Source organism: Bufo bufo, chromosome 4 (genome assembly GCF_905171765.1).
Source record: "Bufo bufo chromosome 4, aBufBuf1.1, whole genome shotgun sequence".
Lineage (NCBI taxonomy): Eukaryota > Metazoa > Chordata > Amphibia > Anura > Bufonidae > Bufo > Bufo bufo.
Window position 1 is genome coordinate 223,360,576 of NC_053392.1, and position 19,685 is coordinate 223,380,260.

The 19,685-nt window shown below is 45.4% G+C and overlaps 1 protein-coding gene across 1 annotated transcript in view; it reads left to right on the plus strand.

Moving 5' to 3' along the window:
• Positions 1-7,209: 7,209 nt before the first annotated feature.
• The window catches only part of ATP13A3 (ATPase 13A3), a 201,444-nt gene continuing 188,968 nt past the window's right edge, over positions 7,210-19,685 (plus strand). The window contains exon 1 of the mRNA XM_040428333.1: positions 7,210-7,634. The gene's annotated coding sequence lies outside the window, so the exon portion shown is untranslated. The remainder of the gene's footprint in view (positions 7,635-19,685) is intronic.

Sequence of the window (19,685 nt, forward strand, 5' to 3'; positions counted from 1 at the left end):
ATGATGATAAATTATGTAAGTAAGTAGAGTGAAATGATAAGTTGATTGGGGAAAACTGTACAACTGTAAAGAGACTCTAGTACTCTGTTGGCCCTCTCTAGCCCAGATAAGATACGGCTGGGCATGGAGGTATATAGGTTCTGTATGTTATTATTCAGCACATACGCCACCAACGATGTAGCTGGGCCTTTAGATCCTGCAAACTTACAGGATGCCCAAAGCTAGCGTCCCAGCAATGCTCGATTGACGATAAATCTGTTTAAATTCTTTTTTTATTCAAATTTTTAAGGTTCAAAAAAGTAAATTCTGCTTTAAAGTAAAATGATAATGAATATCTAGATCAAAAACATAAATAAGATTGGTCTACATGGCATTAAATATCATGACATGTGTTACAATGGGATTGTACAACAATCAAGTATTAATGTAGGAAAGAAAATTTTTAGTTCATCGACGATAAATCTGATGACTGGACAGGCCAAGGAAGTGCTACAATCTGGCGGAGACATTCCTGGGAAACCCTGGCTGTGTGTGGGCGAGCATTATCCTGCTGGAAAATGCCAGTTAGAATCCCTGCCATGAGAGGTAACACTTGTGGCTGCAGGATGTCCTGTATATATCACTGAGCTATTAGTGTACCTCATATTACTACTAGAAATGACTGTTAGCTCCTTAGACCATCACACCAGCAGTTGGGGCAGTGTGTCACTCCATAGCAAAGGCAGGATTGAAGCGCTCACCACAAGGCTTCCATACTTGAACCTGACCATCATCAGATCCCAAATTGCTAAAGACTATACAGTTCCCATCTGTAGCAGTCCAGGTTTCAAGTTCATGACACCACTACAAACGAATGTGATGGTGGCTGGCTCTCAATGACTGGACACATAATCGGCGCCATGACATCAAATTTCCTTCTGATAGGCGCCTGGATATGGTCCGGACAGGGGTGTGTAATGAAGGTGCCACCTGTGTTTGGATCGTGGATAACGAAACTGTGGGAATTGCTCATACTTGTCAGGCCATCTGGAGCCTGTTCAGATTGTGTGTGCTCTAACCTTTGTTCCCAATACTTCATAACAGATAGGTCGGAAAAACCTATATGGCGGGCAATTACTAAAAACAACCATCCTGCTTCTCTCAGTCAAGATCAAGGGCAAAATGTCTTTGAGTGTGTCATAGAGGCATACCTAGTTGTCCTTTTGTCATGATTAAGGGTTGCTGTCTGACCAGAGACGCGTAGACTTTTTTTTTGCTATTTGGATTTTACGTCTTGGAACAATAAAAGCTGGATTTTATATTTCCGTAAGCTGGGCTTTGTGAACTTTTTTCTATTAGTTGTCAACAGTCTCTCACCAAGATTTATGCTATCCAAAAGTAACCTCTGAGAGCCTCTTTAGTAGGGAAGCACTTTTACACCCACTTGTTGCAAGGCCCTGTGCCTAATCAAACCATACATGTTGTAGAATGTGCTCTGCTTTGCGGGTGCCTTAAATTACTGAAGAACAACTGTATCTTAAGTCAGTGTTGGATTTATTTACAAATAGGGATATACCTACATTCTAAATACAATTAAGGGAATGGGAGAGGGGATTGGAGGGGGTCAGGATCCTTGAGCTAGCTTCACCATTCTCTCTCTCAGTCACACATGCCATGGGCTTTTCTCTGTACTCAGAACCCTCCTCTCCAGCAGGTCTCAGTGAATCACATTATTGATTGTAGAGTCCAGAAAGACTTGTCTTGTCCCAGAGGTCATCAAGGTCACCATTGCTCCTACTTGTGAGCTAGGTTAGTGCAGATAATAACACAGAAAGAAAATTATATCATATACCCCTGCCCCCATCCCAGCATGTATGTCCTTGCTGACACAGGTGTGGGCAGTAAATACCAGCAGGGGGTCGGGCTTGCCCCAGGACGCAGATCTACCTTTCATCAGTGTCCTGCCCCAAGAACCCTTTGATGGTCCTCATTTGCATATCAAGAAGACCCAGGCTGATTCAGTTCAAGATATCAAAGAACATCTTTGCATCAAAGCTGTATCATAGATGTCAATTTTATCGGTTCCAACACATGTAATCACATATCTGTCTGAGACATAACTCCATGCTGAGTTTAGCAGAAATCTGATATTTCTATCTGGGTGTAATTTATTTATTTTTGCCAATGAGTTTATTTAGTAGGGAAACTTTAAAATAAAAGTATTGAAAAGAGAGCCGAATATCGACACCTGTGACATCCCTCCGGAGCATCAAATCACTAGAAAACGACAGGGTGGCCCACAAAAAAGTAGCCCGCCTCCAATATCTCCAAACCAAACTGCCTAATAATAAGTCTGTCTTAGTTGTCCATAGCAACCAATCAGAGCTTAGCTTTCATTTATTCAGATCCCTGTAGGAACTGAAAGCTGAGCTCTGATTGGTTGCTATGGACAACTATGACAGATTTATTTTTTAGTTTGATAATGGTTTAATGTGTCAGAAAGATGGTGTTCTCCCTGGAACAGCGAATAGTGATTGTGGAAGGCTATATGCGAAGCAGATCAATTAAGGAAACAGAAGAGACCTTTGCCGACAAGTACCCAGAAACAAACCCACCAGATAAACGCTGTATTCAGAGTCTGGTTCGGAAATGGCATCAAACTGACTCAGAGTACTTTCACACTGGCGTTTTGGCTTTCCATTTGTGAGATCCGTTCGGCGCTCTCACAAGCGGTCCAAAACGGATCAGTTTTGCCCTAATGCATTCTGAAAGGAAAAGGATCCGCTCAGAATGCATCAGTTTGCCTCCGATCCGTCTCCATTCCGCTCTGGAGGTGGACACCAAAACACTGCCTGCACAAAACAAAACTGAGCCAGACGGATCCGTCCTGGCATACAATGTAAGTCAACGGGGAAGGATCCGTTTTCACTGACACAATAGAAAATGGATCCGTCTCCCATTGACTTTCAATGGTGTTCAAGACGGATCCGTCTTGGCTATGTTAAAGATAATACAAACGGATCCGTTCATGACGGATGCATGTGGTTGTATTATTGTAACGGATCCGTTTTTGCAGATTCAAGACGGATCCGCCCAAAACGCGATTGTGAAAGTAGCCTCAGTTGCAAACATGAAACAAGAAACCGACCAGAAATTTGGCATGGCCTGGATGAACTCAAGGAAAACAGCACAAAAACTATCCGCAGCATCAGCCAACATAATCCAACGTGCCCAAAGATGCATAGACCTGAACGGGGACCACTTTCAGCATCTTTTGTGACTTCTGGGTAATAAAAAAAAAACAAAAACAAAAAAAACACAATCCTCTTGCTCGTTCATCTTGTCGTAATATGGCTGGAGTTGGGCTATTTTTTCGGGGGCCACCATGTATAAGAAGCATGGAGCACTAAAACAGTGGATGCCAGTGACGGAGGCAAGAGAATCGCAGTAAATAGACCTCAATCATACAGTCAGACTGAAAGGAACAAAATACCGAGAAAATATGGATTGTCACGTCTGTACTTTGTATGTACAGTATCTCACAAAAGTGAGTATACCCCGCACATTTTTGTAAACGGTTTTAGAGACCGTCATGGTCATTTTAGAGATAATACAACTGGATCCGTTCAGAAGGGATGAACATTATCCTAACGGAAGAGTGTTTTGCTGATCCATGACGGATACAGCCTTACTTTGAGGGCACACCAGATTTACACTGTCATACAAGCTGTACACTGACTACTTTACATTGTATCAAAGTGTCAGATCTTCAGTGTTGTCCTATGAAAAGATATAAAATATTTACAAATATGTCAGGGGTGCACTTACATTTGTGAGATACTGTATATCCGTGTTTATTGTGTGTTTCTTCCATATGGCAGATACAAACATGGATCACAGACAAAATACATACCGTATTTTTCACTCCATAAGACGCACTTTCCCCCCCCCAAAAAAGTGGGGGGAAATGCCCCTGCGTCTTATGGGGCGAATGCTTCCATTTTACATCGCAGCCTGCGCTGTATGAGCCGGGAGAGAGGAGGGGCTGGAGTCCGTAACTAGGGGCGGGGCCCGATGCAGTCACTGTACTCTTACACCGGGCCCCACCGCTCACCGCAGTATTTCTAAACATGATTCCTTATCCTGTTATTAAGTTTAACTAACGCTGCGCTCTCCCATGTTCCCCTGTATCCCCATAGCACTTACTTAAGCTTCAATAGCAGGCAGAGCGGACGGCAGCAGTAACGTCACTCACTGACGTCGAGCGCCTGCTCCGCCCACTTTATGAATGAAGCAGGCGGAGCAGACGCGCGACGTCAGTGAGTGACGTTACTGCTGCCGTCCGCTCTGCCTGCTATGGAAGCGTGTTCGTAAGTGCTGTGGGGATACAGGGGAACATGGGAGAGCGCAGCGTTAGTTAAACTTAATAACAGGATAAGGAATCATGTTTATAAATACTGCGGTGAGCAGAGGGGCGGTGTATTGGGGGACACTGTTATGAGGGGGATCTGTGGATGACATATAGCAGTGTCATCCACAGATCCCCCATAACAGTGCCATCCACAGATCCCCCCACCCCATAACAGTGCCATCCACAGATCCCCCCACCCCATAGCAGTACCATCCACAGATCTCCCCACCCCATAACAGTGCCATCCACAGATCTCCCACCCCATAACAGTGCCATCCACAGATCTCCCACCCCATAACAGTGCCATCCACAGATCCCCCATAACAGTGCCATCCACAGATCCCCCCCATAACAGTGTCATCCACAGATCCCCCCATAACAGTGCCATCCACAGATCTCCCCACCCCATAACAGTGCCATCCACAGATCTCCCCACCCCATAACAGTGCCATCCACAGATCTCCCCACCCCATAACAATGCCATCCACAGATCTCCCCACCCCATAACAATGCCATCCACAGATCTCCCCACCCCATAACAATGCCATCCACAGATCTCCCCACCCCATAACAATGCCATCCACAGATCTCCCACTCCATAACAGTGCCATCCACAGATCTCCCACCCCATAACAGTGCCATCCACAGATCCCCCATAACAGCGCCATCCACAGATCCCCCATAACAGCGCCATCCACAGATCCCCCATAACAGTGCCATCCACAGATTCCCCCATAACAGCGCCATCCACAGATTCCCCCACATGACAGTGCGTCATCCACAGATCCCCCATAATAGTGTCATGCACAGACCACCATTAATTCAAAACCCACCAAAAGCACACCTTTTGATAAAAAAATTTTTTTTTCTTATTTTCCTCCTCAAAAACCTAGGTGCGTCTTATAGGGCGAAAAATACTGTACATCATATGTGTTTTCTATGATGGGTGCAAGAATGTGCCGTCACCAGATACCTCGGGAGCTGCTATTCTTGAGGAACCCGGCACCCTAAGGAAATTGCCAATTTTGCCAGGAGAAGCCACAGCCAGCCAGGTACTTACCAGGCATTGGCTACTGCAGAAGAAATGTAGGATTATGTGGTGTCCATTCAAATGAACGGCCCACCCTGCAGGGTCAGGGTGGGAGATGCTTTCTGTTCTGGCTCAGAGGAGGGTCCCAAGCAAGTTTTGGTGTTGGAACTCTTTGGAGTCAGTAGTGTTTTTTTTTATGTGCCATGCTCTAGGTGTCACATTGTAAAACACTGGAGACAAGAGGGGGGTCAAGAGGCCCTTAGGGTACGTTTACATAGGGCGTTTCCACAGCAAAATCTGCATGTGTTACATGGGGACTTCACTCTACGCCTTGCAAGGGGTGAAAACCACAGCATGAGGGTCCATTCAGACGTCCGTAATGCATTGCGTATCCGCAATAGACCCGGCCAGCACCCCCCATAGAACTTCCTATTCTTGTCCGCAAGATCGGCGGCGCTCTCCGGAAATGTGGATGCGGAGAGCACATAATGTGCATGCATTCCATCCCCATAGAGAATGAATGGGTCTGAATTTGCGGAACGGGTGCGAACCCATTATACGGACGTGTGAATGGAGCCTAAATCAACACAGTTTTTTTTCCCGCAACATGTGGATGAGAGGCCTTAAAGGGGTTGTTCATATTGCTGAGCTTTTTTTCCAGACTCTCCAGCTTGGCCGAACCCGTGGTGGTGAGCATACTTACCTGATCCCCGCCACTGGGTTCAGGGCGGCTCCATTACTCCTCCTTGAGCACTGCAAATCCCTGGTCTCCTCGTATCAACTTTGATGTGGGTCACATGACTGTCATAACCAATCACTGTCCTCAGCTCTAAACTCTATAAACATAGAATGGAAAAATTCTCCAGTACAGTAATACCGCCATCACATAATTCTCCAGTACGGTAATACCGCCATCACATAATTCTCCAGTACGGTAATACCGCCATCACACAATTCTCCAGTACGGTAATACCGCCATCACACAATTCTCCAGTACGGTAATACCGCCATCACACAATTCTCCAGTACGGTAATACCGCCATCACACAATTCTCCAGTACGGTAATACCGCCATCACATAATTCTCCAGTACGGTAATACCGCCATCACATAATTCTCCAGTACAGCAATACCGCCATCACATAATTCTCCAGTACAGCAATACCGCCATCACATAATTCTCCAGTACAGCAATACCGCCATCACATAATTCTCCAGTACAGTAATACCGCCATCACATAATTCTCCAGTACAGTAATACCGCCATCACATAATTCTCCAGTACAGCAATACCGCCATCACATAATTCTCCAGTACAGTAATACCGCCATCACATAATTCTCCAGTACAGTAATACCGCCATCACATAATTCTCCAGTACAGTAATACCGCCATCACATAATTCTCCAGTACAGTAATACCGCCATCACATAATTCTCCAGTACAGTAATACCGCCATCACATAATTCTCCAGTACAGTAATACCGCCATCACATAATTCTCCAGTACAGTAATACCGCCATCACATAATTCTCCAGTACAGTAATACTGCCATCACCTCGTCCTGTGTGAGAACACATATGACTGACTCATTAGTGCTCTGGACAATATTCATTCAGATGGTCCGCCCTCTGATGAATGGTGACCTGTGGTCCACCCATGGCTCTCTGCCTTGTCCTTCATGGCGACTTATCCTCCCTGACACCTCCTGCTCTCTGCGCTTCTCATGGCTGCTCCGTCACGACCCCCCCTGCACTGGCTTTATATGTAGCCAATGAGCTTTCCTCTTTTAGTTTATCACCTACATTGTTACGATGAAAGCCGAGATTTGATTGGTTAAGTTGTTTGTAGGCGAGGCCGGGCGTGTGTCGGTTACCTCAGTTCCCACCTTGCCGTGGCCGGCGCCTCCATCTCTCGGGCCCCCCTCCCCGTGCTCTCGGCGCGTTACTCCTCCTTCCGCTACTCTCGTCTCCCCCGTCCCTCTCTCTATGGTATCTCCTTCTTCTCCAGTCCTCGCCGCTGCCGCTCTCCCGCCTGCCTCGGTGTATTTACCTCCTGTCACGTTCTGTCGCTCTCAGGCTCCGGCCCTCGCACCCACCATGGGCCTCAGGTGATAAACCGAGACGGCCGCCGGATTCAGCGGGCGGGGAGCAGAGCTACCGGAGAGCGTGGATTCCCGGGCCTGACCGCCCGTACCGGGGGCCTGAACACCGGGTAAGGCATTGTGTGCTGTGTGTGTGTGACATGTCCTCTGCCGCCCCGGGGTCTGCCGTTCTCGGGCTGTCAGCGAGGTCTCCACGTGGTGTCCGCAGCCGGAGGGAGTCTCCGGGCTCGGTGTGTGGGGCAGCCCTGGGTGCCATTGTTTTCCTGCTGTCACACTGGCTCTAGTTGTAACTGGAAAGTGCTGATCAGAGAGAGTCCGCCATCAGTCAGGGGCTGGCTGCTGACTGCCTCCACCATGCCCAGGAGTGCCCATCCTTGAGGGTGACATTCTGGATGGTGGGGTGTTCTCCCGCTGTCCTTGGATGGCTGGTTATGGAGCAGTATCATCACATTCAACATCCTCTGGGGGAAGAGAAGGATGGAAATGTGTCTTCTTCCCTGCACTTATCCGTCCTGCCGAGTCCAGCAAAGAAGTATGTGTTAATGGAGCCTCTAAGGCTACTGTCACACCAGCGTTTTTACTGGATCCGCAGGGATAAGCAAAAACGCTTCCGTTACTGATAATACAACCGTCTGCATCCGTAATGAATGGATCCGTTTGTATTATCTGTAACGTTGCCAAGACGGACCCGTCATGAACTCCATTAAAAGTCAATGGGTGACAGAACCGCTTTCTATTGTGGCAGAGAAAACAGATCCGTCCCCGTTGACTTACATTGTGGGTGATGCCGGATCCGTCTTGCTCCGCATCTCATGACGGAAAGAAAACTGCAGCATGTTGCGGTTTTCTCTCCAGTATGAGAACGCCACCAAACAGGATGGAATGCATTTTGGAGCATTCTGTTCAGTTACGTTTTGTCCCCATTGACAATGATTGGGGACTAAACGAAAGCGTTTTTTTTTTTTTCCGGTATTGAGTCCCTATGACGGATCTCAATACCGGAAAACTAAAACGCTAGTGTGAAAGTCGCCTTATTTATTTTTTTACAATGTAATACTATGATGACTGATGCCGCTGAATGGCATCTGTGGGACGCATCTTTTTAAAGCGGTTCTCCAGGTCTTCTGCATAGGTCATCCGTATCTGATCTGTGGGGGTCCGACACTTGGGACCCTCACCAATCAGCTGTTTGAGAAGGCATCAGCACTCCTCTGAGCGCCGCGGCCTTCTCACAGCTCACCAAGCACAGCGCCGTAGATTGTATAGCGCCTGTACTTGGTATTGCGCTCAGCCCCATTCACGTGACCGATGAATGTGTCGTCACTGACCTAGGAAAAGCTGAGGCGCTCACAGGAGCTCTGGTGCCTTCTCAAACAGCTGATCGGCAGGGGTCCTGGGCGTCGGACCCCCACCTATCAGATACTGATGACTTAGGGCTCATGCACACAAACGTATTTTCTTCATTCCATTTTTGTTTTTTTGTGTTTTTAGTTTTTTTGAGGACTGTATGCGGAACCATGGGTATGGGTCCACAAAAAAACAAAACAAAAAAACAACAGTTAGTTTCCGTATGTCCGTTCCGCGAAAAAGTAGACCATGTCCTATTACTGTCTGCGTTACGGACAAGGATAGGACTGTCCAGCCGGCCCCCAATAGTTACGTTCTGCAAAATACGCAATGCAAACTGATGTCATCCTTGTTTTTTGCAGACCTCAAAATACATACGGTCGGGTGTGCATGAGCCCTTATCCAGATGTAAACTGTGGAAACTTGATGGTCATTATATATATATATATATATACTGTATGTACAACCTCTATGATGGCCTCCGCCCCCAACATTCAGGCTGACCTCCTGATAGATCCTCCTGCCGACCTCAGCGTCTGCTGTGTCCTGACACCAACAATATACCACAGTCAATCCCCAGTTAGAGGGACTTGTAAGACTTCTAAGATGCTTTTATTTTAAAGAAATCCGCACTATTTATTTGCAGTTTTGGTGTATTATATTGTTTTGCGGTTATTGTTGCCGATTTTCTGTTTAACAACCCCATTGAAGTCTGTGGGGACAACTACTCTACATAAGGCGCAGAATCACACAAACCATTCACAGATTAAAAAATCTGCACGGCAGATCAATTTCCACATGAAATAATGCGCAAATCTCATTCACTTTGCTATTACGTAATCATCATCGTGAGCAGGTGCTCTAAGGCTCCTTTCACACTAGCGTTAATGTTTTCCGGTATTGAGATCCGTCATAGGGTCTCAATACCGGAAAAACGCTTCCGTTTTGTCCCCATTTATTGTCAATGGGGACAAAATGTAACTGAACAGAACAAAATGCTACAAAATGCATTCTGTTCCATTTGGTTGCGTTCCCATACCGGAGAGAAAATCACAGCATGCTGCGGTTTGCTTTCCGCCCTGGGATGCGGAGCAAGACGGATCCGTCATCACCCCCAATGCAAGTCAATGGGGACGGATCCGTTTTCTCTGACACAATAGAAAACGGATCCGTCCTCCATTGACTTTCAATAGAGTTCATGACGGATCCGTCTTGGCTATGTTACAGATAATACAACCGGATCCGTTCATAACGGATGCAGATGGTTGTATTATCAGTAACGGAAGCGTTTTTGCTGAACCCTGACAGATCCAGTAAAAACGCTAGTGTGAAAGTAGCCTTACTGTGTCGCCATCGGTCTTCTTATACGGGCAGATTTCTGCCCGGTGACGAGTGCCTGATGGGATAGCTAGTCGATCAGCATTAGTTTAAGGACCTTCACACAGAAAGATAAGGTTGTATTTACACGTTCAGTCTTTTCATGTAGTTTTTGAAGCTAAAGCCTGGAGCGGATCACACATGGAGGACACATGCCATGAGGATGCTGAGTCTTCTCTTTTTGAATCCAACCCTGGCTTGAAGGTGTAAAAAAAAAAAAAAGAAAAGTAGTGTTGCGTCGAAACGCTGAAAACTTTTAAGGACCAGAAAGGAGGCGCCAAAATCCCTAGGATCTAGAACTTGGACCGTAAAAAACCCTAAAATAGAATTTATGGGGTTTGGAAAAACAAGTGGAGTAGCAATACTTACACACTCTCAGGATGTATATACTCTCAGGATCAGACCACATAAAGTCAAACAATGGTATAGATAATAACGTATAAAATCAAAATATTAATGACCCACTTCACCCAGGAGGGTAATGTGGGATAAAGCTCAAGACACCCACATCACACCTCCTGCGCCTGGGTCGCCCGTAGAGATGTCAGGATCGAACAATGACCACTCAGGAGTCTTTTTTTCTTTTTTCTTTTCTTTTATTCCAAAGCCAGGTATTCCCTGTCTTTGGAATAAAAGAAAAAAGACTCCTGAGTGGTCATTGTTCGATCCTGACATCTCTACGGGCGACCCAGGCGCAGGAGGTGTGGAATAAAGCTCAAGACACCCACATCACACCTCTTGCGCCTGGGTCGCCCGTAGAGATGTCAGGATCGAACAATGACCACTCAGGAGTATTTTTTCTTTTCTTACCTATCACCTACCCTGAGGGCATCAGGGTTAGGTTGAGACCAGTGGCAGCCGGCCCTCCTTTGCTCTACCAATAATTTTGTCCATTATATATCTTTGTCCAATTGAGTAGAACCTTCCTTTTACACTGTCTGCCTTCCCTTTGGCGCCCTGCGAAGTTATTCCCGTCTCTGACTTTGAAGGTGTAAACCCAGGCTCCTTGCCCAAACTTACCGCCTCATGAAAGATCAGATGGTTTGTGGCCATCACATTACACTGTTGTTGGTGGCACATGTTTACAAGGGAGGAGGTTCTGCTGGCATACAAGCTCCGATCAGCGGTCAAATGAGCGTTTACTTGTCAGTTGATAGGCCCGCCACTTACACGGGCCAGTGATTAAGATGGTTCCTTTTGGGGGATACTTGGCCCATGTTAGAGTGCCTTCAGGTGTGGCAGAAGAATCTGCAGGGAAATGCATGGCATAAAGACTTGCCCTGTCTTATTGGGTTGAAAAGTTTCAATTCCCAACCTGGGTTCTGCGGCGGAATAATATTATCTGCTCCTATAATCGGGTGGATTTTCAGGAACCCTAATACACCCTTATTGGTTTCTCCTTTGACCTGCAGTTTCAGTCACTTTATTGCGTGGGGGACATTCCAGATGCAGTAAACTGTTAATAAGTGAGATAATGTCTGCAATGGTTCCTTATCAGCATGTTCTCCTCCCAGCACAATTTCTGCTAGATATCATGAGCTGTTTCTGTGGAAGATAAGGTGGTTATTCACATTTTCTCTTCTCTAATACTGGGTTTACACTGACTGTTGGGCAGATTATCGGGGACAAACGGTCCTACAAACACTCATTCCCCATAGTCGGCCTAGATCATCGTTTGTGCAGACACCTAAATGATCGTTTCTGGGCCGCAGATCATGCTGTGTAACGGGGATCTGCTACCCAGAAACAATGCAGCTGTATGAGGATGAGCGATCGTAATAGCCATGGCTCATCTTCATACTGTGGAGGAGATTACTGCATGTAAATGCTACACTTCACCCCCTCTGAGCAGCCAATTGTCAATAATCGACTGTTCCTGGGCCATGTAAACCCAGCTTAACCCCTTCCCGACACATGATGTACTGTTACGTCATAGAAGCCAGTGCGTTCCCGCATCTTGATGTAATAGTACGTCATGGTTCACTCCGGTCACTGCACTGCATCGCGCGGTGACCGGAATAAGCACTAATCGGCAGGCAGCCATCTTAGCTGAGGGCGACGAGGAGTTTTTCCGCCTCCCTGCAGCCCCAATCAGTTAGTGAAGACCGACCCATCACAGCGCCAGCAATGTATGGTGCTGCAGGGGGGCTGGGCTAGAGGTGGGAGGGGCTGATGACATCAGCCCATGTCACCTCCTTGGTCAGGGAGGGGACACCACACAATGGAAGTGCTATACTATTATTAGCCAATCTATGGTGCTGCTGGTGGCTGGGACTAAGGTGATTGGGGCTGATTACATCAGCCCATGTCACCTCCGAGGTCAGGGAGGGGACATCAGACACTGATGTCCCCTCCCAGCTCTGCAATTGGCTGGAACAACGCTCCAGCCAATGGCAGCGCTATGCAGCTGAAAGAACAGTTGGATCCTCTTTGCAGGCAGCCATTCTAGCTTGGATAAACTTGCAGGATAACAGGCCGAACTGGATGGACAAATGTCTTTTTTCGGCCTTATGTACTATGTTACTATGTTACTCTCTGCAGGCAGCCATTCTAGCTTGGTGACTTCTTGCAGAGAGGAGTTGTTCCCCACTGCAAATCAGTGATTTTCACTACTTTTCACTTTCAGAAGAACAACAACAACTGGAATAACTGTAGTGATCTTTGGCTCATCTGCAGCAGTTTCAGATCCCCATATTACCCCCCCCCCCCCCCCCCCCCCCCCTCCGGCGGACTCCAGTCAGTCTTCTTTTTTTAGATAGAGTTATATATACACACACGTCAATTTTTTTTTTTTTAGTACTAGGTTCGATTTTTGAACCTACGCACGAGCCGTCTGCGTACGTGGATCTTGAGTGGTGGTCAGTACTGTTAATTACTGACAGCGTCTGCTTAGGTTTCAGTGTTTTTTTTGCCTATTTTTTTCTTATTCTTTCACTTATCTTTTTCTCGTTTCTTTCTTTCTTTCTCTTTTTTTTTTTTTTTCTTTTATCATAAATTATATTCATTACAAACCCCCTCACGTTTCAAATAACTACATACACCCCCTGACACTTTTCATTTAAGGCTACTTTCACACTTGCGTTAGGGGATTCCGGCACGCAGTTCCGTCGCCGGAACTGCCTGCCGGATCTGTCAAGACGTATGCAAACTGACGGCATTTGTCAGATGGATCAGGATCCTGATCCGTATGACAAATGCATTGAACTGCCGGTGTCATCTGGAAAAACGGATCCGACAAAGAAAATTCAAATTTTTTTGCGGTCTGAGCATGCGCAGACCGCAATGCTGGATCAGTTTTGCCGCTAATGCATTTCAATGGGAAAAAATGCCAGATCAGACATTCCGGCAAGTGTTCCGGAATTTTGGACGGAGATATAAGCGCAGCATGCTGCGGTATTATCTCCGTCCTGAAAAGTCAAAAAGACTGAACTGAAGACATCCTGAACGGATTTCTCTCCATTCAGAATGCATTAGGATAAAACTGATCAGTTCTTTTCCAGTATTGAGCCCCTAGGACGGAACTCAATGCTGAAAAAGAATAACGCTAGTGTGAAAGTACTCTTACACACACACCAATAAAAGTAAAAATGTCCCATTCATCCCAGAGAATGTACTCTGCTGAAGAGACATATGCCATCCTTGCCTCTGAAACAGTCTGCAAGTGAGGGAGAAGAGGATGTTACATTCTTCTACTCCATCATCATCATCATCATCCAGTGATGAGGGACCCTCAAGGAGACTCCCCAGGAGAGATAAAGTAGCCCCCCCCCCAGTGATCCCCTATGGACCACACACCGCCAGAGGATTATGAGCCCCAAATTCCAGAGTTTGTGGGAAATTCTGGAATTCAGATTGATTGCACAGGCTTCACAGAAATATATATTTTTTTCAATATTATTTTTCTCTCACTATTTCATAAATTTGATGGTGACCCAAACAAATATGTACACCCAGCAGTTTATAGCTCAAAACCTGACATCCTCATATGCTAAACCCCTAGGTTGGAGCCCAGTAAATGCAGCCGACATTATGACATTTTGGGGGCTGTATCTGCATATGGGCCTGGTAAAAAAAACACCGAAATGAGGCAATATTGGAATTCAGATGTCTTGTAAAACACTCCAATTTACATATAATATAGTCATTATAATTATAACGCACAGTGCCCCCCGCCCCCCCCCCCCCCCCTAAAAAAAAAAAATGACCCACAATTTGACTGTCTGGTCAAAATAAGAGCCCTCCTGGAGCACCTCCACTCCAAATTTAGAGAGGTGTTCACTCCAGAAAAAGAAATTAGCATAGACGAGTCCCTTGTACATTTTAAAGGAAGGGTTAAATTCTGCAGTATCTGCCCAGCAAGCACACCTACAGGTTCTGGGTTTATGAGGGGAAAGATGATTCATGGATACAACCCCCCTGAATGCCGCCCCCCCCCCCCCCCCCCCGTCCTCGGAGTTAGTGGGAAGATCGTGTGGGACTTACGGCACCCACTGCTGGATAAGGGTTACCACCTCTGTGTAGATAACTATTATACCAGCATATCCCTATTCATGTCCCTAAAAGCCCGAGGTACTGTGGCTTGCGGCACGGTATGCAAATATTAGAGAGGCCTCCTTAGGTCCCTGGTAGGGCAACTACTCCGAAAAGGCGACAGTAAGGCTCTCTGCCATGAGAACATCCTGGCGGTTAAGTACAAGGACAAGAGGGATGTCCTTGTACTGACCACCATTCACACTCGCACCACTTCTCCTGCCCGAGTGCGAGGTGCCACAACCGCTGTCAACAAGCCAGACTGCATCCTTGATTACAACAGGCACATGGGAGAGGTTGATCTGTCTGATCAAGTTCTGAAGCCCTACAGTGCCATGCGTAAAACTAAGGTGTGGTACAAAAAGCTGGCCATATACATTGTACAGATGGCAATGTACGATGCATACATTTTACATAGAACTGCAGGACACACAGGAACTTTCCTTCAGTTCCAAGAGGTGGTCATTAAGGCCCTAATTTTCCAGAGTCAGGGAGGGGAGGGCCCGAGTACTACAGGAGGTCATGGTGCCCATGTTATACCAGGACAACATTTCTCTGGTGAAGTGCCACAAACAGCAAAAAGGGGAAAGACCCAAAAAAGATGTCTGTTTTGTTACAAAAGGGGAATATGAAAGGACACCATTTATCAGTGCGACACCTGCCCTGATAAACCTGTTCTCTGCATAAAGGATTGTTTCCGAACCTACCACTCATCCATGGATTTTTAATTTCATGCTTTATGCGCCCTGTAATATTTCCACTTTATATGGCCTCATGCACACAAACGTATTTTGTTTCCGTGTCCGATCCTTTTTTTTTGCAGAGAGGATACAGACCCATTCATTTCAACGGGTCCACAAAAAGTGCGGACATCACACCGTGTGCTATCCGCATCAATATGTGCGTTCCGTAGCCCCGCAAAAAAAATACAACATGTCCTGTTCTTGTCCGTTTTAGGCATTGTTAAAATGGATCCGCAAAAAAAAACGGATGGCATACGGAGGTCATCCGTTTTTTTTCGCGCATCCGCAATTTGCGGACCACAAAACTCAGGCTACATGCACACGACCGTATATCTCTGATTTAGTCCACCTCGCTTGCAAATCCACTTTCCAACAACCACTACATATTTTCTTTGAGACAACTGTTAGGTCAAAAGTACCCTTTCCACCCCTTAAAATGTTTGTACGGGGGTGCTCTTTGCAAAATGGGGTCACTTCTTGTGGTTTTTCATTTCTGGGGACCTCAGGAAATTTATTTAATGCGACATGGCAGCTAAAATCCATGTCTGCCAATTCAGGCCTGCAAAAAACATATTTTGCACTTTGCCTCTAGAGACCTGCTGTGCGCCAATACAGCAGACTACAAGCACATATGGGGTGTTTGCAAAAAGGGGAGAAAATGGGGAGCATATACTGGGGTGCATTTTCTCCTTTAACCCCTTGTGAAAGTGAAAAATTGGGGTCTGCTAGTAATTTTTCATTTTTACAAATGTGTGCTTGGAAATCCTTTCTCTAGTATTTCTGCTTTCTGTGATGCACCTGTTTGCTGAAAAGTACCCTTTCCACTACTTAAAATGTTCGTACGGGGGTGCTCTTTCTGAAATGGGGTCACTTCTTGGGGTTTTTCATTTCTGGGGACCTCAGGAATTTATTTAATGCGACATAGCACCTAAAATCCATGTCTGCCAATTCGGGTTAGCTGTCTGACTCTAGAGCCCTGCCATGCTCTAGTGTTGACGTATTCGGGGGGGAAATGGGAAACACAATTTGTCCTGTTACCCCTTGTGAAAGTGAAAAATGTGGGTGTAAAGCAACTTTTTCTGGAAAAGAAAATGTACATTTTTAATTTTCACAGCCAAGCGTTTCCTAATTCTGTGAAACGCCCGATGGGTCAAAGTGCTCACTACACACCTTGAAATATTCCTTGAGGGGTGTAGTTTCCGCAATGGGGTCACTATTTGGGGGTTTCCACTCTAGGGATACCTCAGGGTGTGTTCATTTGGAAGATGGCGCCTGTGAATTATCTGCCTTCCAGAATCAATTTGGTGCTCTTTTCTTTCTGACCCCTGTGGTACGCCCATATAGCAGTATACAAGCACATATGGGGGTATTGCTGTAATCTGGAGAAAGTGGGCAATAAATTAGGGGGTACATTTTCTCCTGTTCCCCCTTGTGAAAGTGAAAAATGTGGGGCTAAAGTCCATTTTTCTGGAATTCCATGAATCACCTTTTGAGGACAAAGTGCTCACTACACACCTTGAAATATTCCTCGAGGGGTGTAGTTTTCAGAATGGGGTGACTTTTTGGGGGTTTCCACTCTCGGGCCACCTCAGGGTGTCTTCTTATGCGACATAGCTCCTAATTACCATTCCAGCTAAATCCGCTCTCCAAAAGCCATATGGTGCTCCTTCCACTCTGAAGCCTGCCGTGTGGCCATACATCATTTTTTTCAGCACATATGGGGTGTTTCCGTTTTGGGGGGGAAATGGGGAACAAAATGTGGGGTGCATTTTGTCCTGTTACCCTTTGGGAAAGTGAAAAATGTGGGTGTAAAGAAACTTTTTTGTGAAAAAAATGACCTTTTTCTTTTTCACTGCCAAGTGTTTCCTAATTCTAGGAAATACCTTTTGAGGTCAAAGTGCTTACGATGCACCTTAAAAGATTCATTGAGGGGTGTAGTTTCCAAAATGTGGTGACTTTTTGGGGGTTTCTATTGTAGAGCCAGCTCAGGTTGTCTTCATATGCGACATGGATCCCAATTACCATTCCAGCTAAATCCGCTCTACAAAAGCCATATGGTGCTCCTTCCACTCTGAAGCCTGCTGTGCGCCCATACATCAGTTTTTGAGCACACATGGGGTGTTTCTGTAAACTCCAGATTCAGGGTAATAGATTTTGAGTTTTGTTTGGCTGTTAACCCTTGATGTGTTGCAGACATGTAAAATCTGCAAAAAAAATTGTAATTTTGAAATGTCATTCCTATTTCCCTTTAATTCTCGTGGGGCAACAAAGGGTTAACAAAGTTAGTAAAATTAGTTTGAGGGGTGTAGTTTCTAAAATGGGGTGATTTATGGGTGGTTTCTAATATGTAAGCCCCAGAAAGTGACTTCATAATTGAACTGGTCCTGAAAAAAATTGGGTCTAAGCATTCTAACATCCCAAAAAAACAAAATGTAATTTTCAAAATGATCCAAACATGAAGTAGACATATGGGGAATGTAAAGTAATAACTATTTTTGGAGGTATTACTATCTATTATATAAGTAGAGAAATCTAAATTTGCTAATTTTTGAAATTTTTTGGTAAATTTTGGTTTTTTAAAAAAAAAAAAAAAATTACATTTTTTGACTCATTTTTACCACTGTCATGAAGTGAAATATGTGACGAGAAAACAATCTCAGAATGGCTTGGATAAGTAAAAGCGTTTTAAAGTGGCCTGGGCAGGAAGGTGAAAACTGGCCTGAGGTAGAAGGGGTTGTACTTTGTCGACGTTTAAAGGTGCATTTAGATGCCGCGAGGAGCAGCCAGTTGTCGGGAAGGAAGCGTTTAAGTGGAGGTGAAGCACTGCATTTACATGCAGCAGTCAGCTCCACAGTATGAGGATGATCAGTCGTCCCCATACAAAATCATTGTTCCTGGGTGGCACAATCTGCTGCCCACACCTCAGATAATTTCACCAGATGAGCAAGCTTTTTTGCTTGTTCATTGGGTGATCTGCAGCACCTTTAGCATGCCTCGTGAAAGATGTGATCACACCAGGAAGACTTGACATATTTAGACTTAGTGGCTCTTTAGAAACCTGCATGATTCTAGGTATTTTACCAGAAGCATAACTTAAAAACCTGTTTTAAATAATAACAAATTTTCTAATGACATATTGTCTTTAACCCCTTAAGGACCTGTGCTGTACATGTACGGCGGGCTGATCGGGCGGTTGGGCGGGCGCAGCTCCTGCAATCAGCGGCACAGACCCGGCAGTCACTGACGGGTGCCCTCTGCATCTTCGAGTCCCTGTGCTGCAGTGATGAGGACCCGATGGCAGAGGAGGCAAGCCCGATGCCTTTCATAGGCCTCGGGGCTTGTCTCCTACAGAAGCCTGTGAGATCCAGCCCTTAGGCTGGGTTTCACAGGCAGGCTGTCAGCATACAAGCTGACAGCCAATGCATTACAATACAGGATGTATTGTAATGCATTGCAGAGGATATCAGACCCCCAGAGGTTGAAGTCCCAGAGTGGGACCAAAAAAATGTTTTTCATAATAGAAAAATAGTTTTAAGTAAAAAAAAAAAAAGCCCCTCTCCCAAAATAAAACACATAAAATTGTAAAAGAAAACCAGACATATTGGGTATTGCCACGTCTGTTACGACAGGCTCTATAAAAATAGCACGTGATCCACCCCCTTTTTTCACTTTACATCACAAAAAATGCAACACCAAGCGATCAAAAAGGTGTATGGCCCCCAAAATAGTACCAATCAAACCCTCACCTCATCCCGCAAAAAATTAACCCCTACATGAAACAATCGGGCAAACAATAATATGGAGACACTAAAACATGATTTTATTTTTTTTTGTTTAAAAAATGCTTTTATGTTAAAAGTGAAGAAAAAAAAAAAGTAGACATATTAGGTATCGCTGTGTCCGTAACTACCAGGTCTATTAAAATATCACATGATCTAACCCCTCAGATGAACACTAAAAAAAATAAATAATTATATATAGATATATATATATATTATACGAAATGTAATGAATGGCAGCACCAACCTTGAAATAGGAAAGTTGGGTGCAAGCTCCAGTGGGTAACCAATTGTTACCTGGGTTATTGCACAAGTGCACTTTATTAGGGATCGACCGGAGAGACGGATCCGGTATTGCAATGCATTTGTGAGACTGATCCTCATC